The sequence below is a fragment of the Bombina bombina genome, chromosome 1, assembly GCF_027579735.1.
Source record: "Bombina bombina isolate aBomBom1 chromosome 1, aBomBom1.pri, whole genome shotgun sequence".
In the NCBI taxonomy this organism is placed as follows: Eukaryota; Metazoa; Chordata; class Amphibia; order Anura; family Bombinatoridae; genus Bombina; species Bombina bombina.
In genome coordinates this window covers 1092921682-1092929378 of record NC_069499.1, presented here as the reverse complement: position 1 = coordinate 1092929378, position 7697 = coordinate 1092921682, and positions in this window count along the sequence as shown.

Here is a 7697-nt window from a genome sequence, read left to right as displayed (position 1 = left end):
GTAGGTGGCTGCGGTGTAGGGGGCGGCAGATTAAGGGTTAATAAGTATAATGTAGGTGGCGGTGGGCTCCGGGAGCGGCGGTTTAGGGTTAATAACTTTTTTAAGTTGCGGCAGGGTCTGGGAGCGGCGGTATAGGGGTAAAACAATGTAGTATAGTGTGGGTGTTTAGTGACAGTATACCAATAAAGCTGGGAAAAAGCCAAAGAGCAGCGAGATTGATGACTGTTAGTTAACAACAGTCCGCTGCTCATTGCCCCGTACTTGGTGTGTGGCTTTTTGACAGCTTTTTTGGTAACTTTGGAGAATGTATTCAGGTCTGCGGCAGCGATGTTAGGCAATCTTAGGCAAGCGTATTGCTGCCGGCGAATGCAAGTAAGTTGACGGGTTGATAAATAGGGGCCATAGTATCGTTCAGTACTAGTACAATGCCTGTTGTTCCTTCAACATCTAATGTACATGATATCCTGTGAATATAAAAGATTTTATTGCTCAGAAGGCTTTGTCTGCTATTCTGCCTTCTAATAAATGTAAAAGGTCTATTAAAACTTCTCATAAAGTTGATGAAATTTCAAATGACCGACAACATACTGATTTATTTTCCTCTGATGAGGATCTATCTGATTCAGAAGATCCTACCTCAGATATTGACACTGACAAATCTGCTTATCTCTTTAAGATGGAGTATATTTGTTCCTTGTTTAAAGAGGTGTTGATTACTTTGGATATTGAGGAAACTAGTCCTCTTGATATTAAAACTAGTAAACATTTAAATTCTGTTTATAAACCTCCTGTGGTTACTCCAGAGGCTTTTCCAGTTCGTGATGCTATTTCTGATATGATTTCAAATTAATGGAATAGGCCTGGTACTTCTTTTCTTCCTTCTTCTGGGTTTAAAAAGTTGTATCCTTTGCCAGCAGTTAGATTGGAGTTTTGGCAAAAAATCCCCAAAGTTGATGGGGGCTATTTCTACTCTTGCCAAACATACTACTATCCCTATGGAAGATAGTACTTCTTTTAAGGACCCTTTAGATAGGAAACTTGAATCTTATCTAAGGAAAGTCTATTTATATTCTGGCTATCTTCTCAGGCCTGCCATTTCTATGACTGATGTTGCAGCGGCATCAACTTTTCGGTTGGAAAGCTTGGCGCAACAGGAAAGAGATTTTGATTTGTTTAGCATTGTTTGCTTGCTTCAACATGCTAATCATTTTATCTGTGATGCTATTTTTGATATCATCAAAATTGATGTTAAATCTATGTCTTTAGCTATTTTAGCTAGAAGAGCTTTGTGGCTTAAATATTGGAATGCTGACATGGTATCTAAGTCTAGATTACTATCTCTGGCCTAGATTTAGAGTTGGGCGGTAGCCGTGAAAACCAGCGTTAGAGGCTCCTAACGCTGGTTTTGGGCTACCGCCGGTATTTAGAGTCAGTCAGGAAAGGGTCTAACGCTCACTTTCCAGCCGCGACTTTTCCATACCGCAGATACCCTTACGTCATTTGCGTATCCTATCTTTTCAATGGGATCTTTCTAATGCCGGTATTTAGAGTCGTGGCTGAAGTGAGCATTAGAAATCTAACGACAAAACTCCAGCCGCAGAAAAAAGTCAGTAGTTAAGAGCTTTCTGGGCTAACACCGGTTTATAAAGCTCTTAACTACTGTGCTCTAAAGTACACTAACACCCATAAACTATCTATGTACCCCTAAACCGAGGTCCCCCCACATCCCTGCCACTCGATTACATTTTTTTAACCCCTAATCTGCTGACCGCCACCTACGTTATCCTTATGTACCCCTAATCTGCTGCCCCTAACACCGCCGACCCCTATATTATATTTACTAACCCCTAATCTGCCCCCTCAACGTCGCCTCCACCTGCCTACACTTATTAACCCCTAATCTGCCGACCGCCACCTACGTTATCCTTATGTACCCCTAATTTGTTGCCCCTAACACCGCCAACCCCTATATTATATTTATTAGCCCCTAATCTGCCCCCCTCAACGTCGCCTCCACCTGCCTACACTTATTAACCCCTAATCTTCAGAGTGGACCGCACCGCTACTATAATAAAGTTATTAACCCCTAATCCGCCTCACTCCTGCCTCAATAACCCTATAATAAATAGTATTAACCCCTAATCTGCCCTCCCTAACATCGCCGACACCTAACTTCAATTATTAACCCCTAATCTGCCGACCAAATCTCGCCGCTACTGTAATAAATGGATTAACCCCTAAAGCTAAGTCTAACCCTAACACTAACACCCCCCTAAGTTAAATATAATTTAAATCTAACAAAATAAATTAACTCTTATTAAATAAATTATTCCTATTTAAAGCTAAATACTTACCTGTAAAATAAACCCTAATATAGCTACAATATAAATTATAATTATATTATAGCTATTTTAGGATTTATATTTATTTTACAGGTAACTTTGTATTTATTTTAACCAGGTACAATAGCTATTAAATAGTTAAGAACTATTTAATAGCTAAAATAGTTCAAATAATTAAAAAATTACCTGTAAAATAAATCCTAACCTAAGTTACAATTAAACATAACACTACACTATCAATAAATTAATTAAATAAACTACCTACAATTATCTACAATTAAACCTAACACTACACTATCAATAAATAAATTAAATACAATTCCTACAAATAAATACAATTAAATAAACAAACTAAAGTACAAAAAATAAAAAAGAACTAAGTTACAAAAAATAAAAAAATATTTACAAACATTAGAAAAATATTACAACAATTTTAAACTAATTACACCTACTCTAAGCCCCCTAATAAAATAACAAAGACCCCCAAAATAAAAAAATGCCCTACCCTATTCTAAATTACAAAAGTTCAAAGCTCTTTTACCTTACCAGCCCTGAAAGGGCCCTTTGTGGGGCATGCCCCAAAGAATTCAGCTCTTTTGCCTGTAAAAAAAAAACATACAATACCCCCCCCAACATTACAACCCACCACCCACATACCCCTAATCTAACCCAAACCCCCCTTAAATAAACCTAACACTAAGCCCCTGAAGATCTTCCTACCTTGTCTTCACCTCACCGGGTTCAACGATCAGTCTAGAAGAGGGTCCGAAGTCTTGATCCAAGCCCAAGCGGGGGGCTGAAGAGTGACGTCCATCCTTGGGCTGAAGTCTGGATCCAAGCGGCAAATGAAGAAGTCCATCTTCGGGAAGAAATCTTCATCCTATCCGGCAAGAAGAGGACATCCGGACCGGCAAACATCTTCATCCAAGCCGCATCTTCTATGTTGTTCCATCGGATGACGAGCGGCTGATCTTGAAGACCTCCGGCGCGGATCCATCCTCTTCGTTCGAAGTCCAACTGAAGAATGAAGGTTCCTTTAAGGGACGTCATCCAAGATGGCATCCCTTGAATTCCGATTGGCTGATAGGATTCTATCAGCCAATCGGAATTAAGGTAGGAAAATTCTGATTGGCTGATGGAATCAGCCAATCAGAATCAAGTTCAATCCGATTGGCTGATCCGATCAGCCAATCAGATTGAGCTCGCATTCTATTGGCCGTTCCGATCATAGAAGATGCGGCTTGGATGAAGATGTTTGCCGGTCCGGATGTCCTCTTCTGCCCGGATAGAATGAAGATTTCTTCCCGAAGATGGACTTCTTCATTTGCCGCTTGGATCCAGACTTCAGCCCGAGGATGGACGTCACTCTTCAGCCCCCCGCTTGGGCTTGGATCAAGACTTTGGACCCTCTTCTGGACCGATCGGCGAGCCCGGTGAGGTGAAGACAAGGTAGGAAGATCTTCAGGGGCTTAGTGTTAGGTTTATTTAAGGGGGGTTTGGGTTAGATTAGGCGTATGTGGGTGGTGGGTTGTAATGTTGGGGGGGGTGTTGTATGTTTTTTTTTTACAGGCAAAAGAGCTGAATTCTTTGGGGCATGCCCCGCAAAGGGCCCTTTTCAGGGCTGGTAAGGTAAAAGAGCTTTGAACCTTTGTAATTTAGAATAGGGTAGGGCATTTTTTATTTTGGGGGTCTTTGTTATTTTATTAGGGGGCTTAGATTAGGTGTAATTAGTTTAAAATTGTAATATTTTTCTAATGTTTGTAAATATTTTTTTATTTTTGTAACTTAGTTCTTTTTTATTTTTTGTACTTTAGTTTGTTTATTTAATTGTATTTATTTGTAGGAATTGTATTTAATTTATTTATTGATAGTGTAGTGTTAGGTTTAATTGTAGATAATTGTAGGTAGTTTATTTAATTAATTTATTGATAGTGTAGTGTTAGGTTTAATTGTAACTTAGGTTAGGATTTATTTTACAGGTAATTTTGTAATTATTTTAACTATTTTAGCTATTAAATAGTTCTTAACTATTTAATAGCTATTGTACCTGGTTAAAATAAATACAAAGTTACCTGTAAAATAAATATAAATCCTAAAATAGCTATAATATAATTATAATTCATATTGTAGCTATATTAGGGTTTATTTTACAGGTAAGTATTTAGCTTTAAATAGGAATAATTTATTTAATAAGAGTTAATTTATTTCGTTAGATTTAAATTATATTTAATTTAGGGGGGTGTTAGTGTTAGGGTTAGACTTAGCTTTAGGGGTTAATCCATTTATTACAGTAGCAGCGAGATTTGGTCGGCAGATTAGGGGTTAATAATTAAAGTTAGGTGTCGGCGATGTTAGGGAGGGCAGATTAGGGGTTAATACTATTTATTATAGGGTTATTGAGGCGGGAGTGAGGTGGATTAGGGGTTAATAACTTTATTATAGTAGCGGTGCGGTCCGCTCGGAAGATTAGGGGTTAATAAGTGTAGGCAGGTGGAGGCGACGTTGAGGGGGGCAGATTAGGAGTTAATAAATATAATATAGGGGTCGGCGGTGTTAGGGGCAGCAGATTAGGGGTACATAGCTATAATGTAGGTGGCGGGGTGTACGGAGCGGCAGATTAGGGGTTAAAAATAATATGCAGGGGTCAGCGATAGCGGGGTCGGCAGATTAGGGTTAATAAGTGTAAGGTTAGGGGTGTTTAGACTCGGGGTACATGTTAGGGTGTTAGGTGCAGACGTAGGAAGTGTTTCCACATAGAAAACAATGGGGCTGCGTTAGGAGCTGAACGTGGCTTTTTTGCAGGTGTTAGGTTTTTTTTCAGCTCAAACAGCCCCATTGTTTTCTATGGGGGAATCGTGCACGAGCACGTTTTTGAAGCTGGCCGCGTCCGTGACAGTTGAAGTTGTGGTAAATATGCTATACGCTCCTTTTTTGGAGCCTAACGCAGCCATTCTGTGAACTCTAAATACCAGCGGTATTTAAAAGGTGCGGCCAGAAAAAAGCCAGCTTAGCTAACGCACCCCTTTGGCCGCAAAACTCTAAATCTAGGCGTCTTTCTTTCCAAGGTAATAATTTATTTGGTCCTCAGTTGGATTCAATTATCTCAACTATCACTGGGGGAAGGAAGTTTTTTTTGCCTCAGAATATAAACCTAAGGGTAAATCTAAAACCTTCTAATTGTTTTTATTCTTTATGACAGAATAAGGAACAGAAAGCTAATCCTTCCCCCAAGGAATCTGGTTCCAATTGGAATCCTTCTTCAAGTTGGAATAGATCCAAGCCCTTTAAGATACCAAAGCTAGCCCCCAAGTCTGCATGAAGGTGCGGCCCTCATTTCAGCTCAGCTGGTTGGGGGCAGATTGAAATTTTTTCCAAGACATTTGGACAGGGTTTTATTCAAATCTATTCATTGTCCCAAAGAAAGAAAATAAAATGTAGGCTAGTTCTGGATCTGAAATTTTGAATCGTTTTGTAAGAGTGCCATCTTTAAAATGGTAACTATAAGGACTATTATGACTTTTGTTCAGCAAGGTCATTATATGTCTACGATAGGCTTACAGGATGCATAGCTTCATATTCCGATTCATCCAGACCACTATCGGTTTCTGAGATTCTCTTTTCTAGACACGCATTACCAATTTGTCGCTTTTCCCCCCAAAATAAAAAAAGCCCTACCCTACACTAAATTACAAATAGCCCTTAAACATTAAAACCCACCACCCACACAACCAACCCTACTCTAAAACCCACCCAATCCCCCCTTAAAAAAACCTAACACTAACCCCTTGAAGATCACCTTACCGGGAGAGGTCTTCATCCAACTGGGCCGAAGTCCTCGACGAAGCCAGGAGAAGTCTTCACCCAAGCCGGGCGAAGTGGTCCTCCAGACGTGCAGAAATCTTCATCCAGACGGCATCTTCTATCTTCATCCATCCGGCGCAGAGTGGGTCCATCTTCATGACATCAGTTTAAAATTCTTGTAATTTGTTTATTATTTTCTGTAAAGTAGTGTTTTTTTTTGTACTTTAGATAATTGTATTTAATTTAGGGAATTAATTTAATTATAGAGTAGTGTTAAGTGTAATTGTAATAGGTTAGGTTTTAATTTACAGGTACTTTTGTATTTATTTTAGCTAGGTGGTTATTAAATAGTTAATAACTATTTAATAACTATTCTACCTAGTTAAAATAAATACAAACTTGCCTATAAAATAAAAATAAACACTAAGCTAGCTACAATGTAACTATTAGTTATATTGCAGCTAGCTTAGGGTTTTTTTATAGGTATTTAGTTTTAAATAGGAATAATTTATTAAATGATAGGAATATTTAATTAGATTTATTTAAATTTTATTTAAGTTAGGGGGTGTTAGGTTTAGGGTTAGACAGGTTAAGTTAATAACTTTAATATAGTGGCGACATTGGGGGCAGCAGATTTGGGGTTAATAACTATAATGTAGGTAGCGGCGATGTTGGGGGAAGCAGATTAGGGGTTAATAAGTATAATTTAGGTGGCGGCGATGTTGGGGGCAGCAGATTAGGGGTTCATAAGTATAATGTAGGTGGCGGCAGTGTCCGGAGCGTCAGATTTGGGGTTAATAATATAATGTAGGTGTCGGCAATGTTGGGGCAGCAGATTAGGGGTTAATAACTGTAAGATTAGGGGTGTTTAGACTCAGGATTCATGTTAGGGTGTTAGGTGTAGACATAAATGTATTTTCCCCATAGGAATCAAATGGGCTGCGTTAGGAGTTAACGCTGCTTTTTTGCAGGTGTTAGGGGGTTTTTTTAGCCGGCTTTCCCCCATTGATTCCTATGGGGAAATCATGCACGAGCACGTTTAGCCAGCTCACCGCTAATGTAAGCAGCGCTGGTATTGAGGTGAGTTGTGGAGCAAAATTTTGCTCTACGCTCACTTTTTTGCGGTTAACGCCGGGTTTGTAAAACCGTAATACCAGCGCTGTCTGTAAGTGAGTGGTGAACATAAACTGCTCGTTAGCACCGCACAGCCTCTGCAAAACTCATCATCTAGCCTATTATTAGGGAAATTGTTGTTCCCTCTTTGTGTCTTAATCCTAAAAATTCTTTGGAGAGATCCTTACATTCTTTGGATAATGTTAGAGTTTTTAAATATTATATTGAAGCTACTAAAGATTTCAGGAAGACTTCCAGTCTATTTGTTGTCTTTTCTGGTTCTAGGAAAGGTCAGAATGCTTCTGCCATTTCCTTGGCATCTTGGTTAAAGCTTTTGATTCATCAGGCTTATTTGGAGTTGGGTCAGGCCCCGCCTCAGAGGATCACAGCTCATTCTACTTGATCAGTCTCCACTTTGTGATCTTTTAATAATGAAGCTTC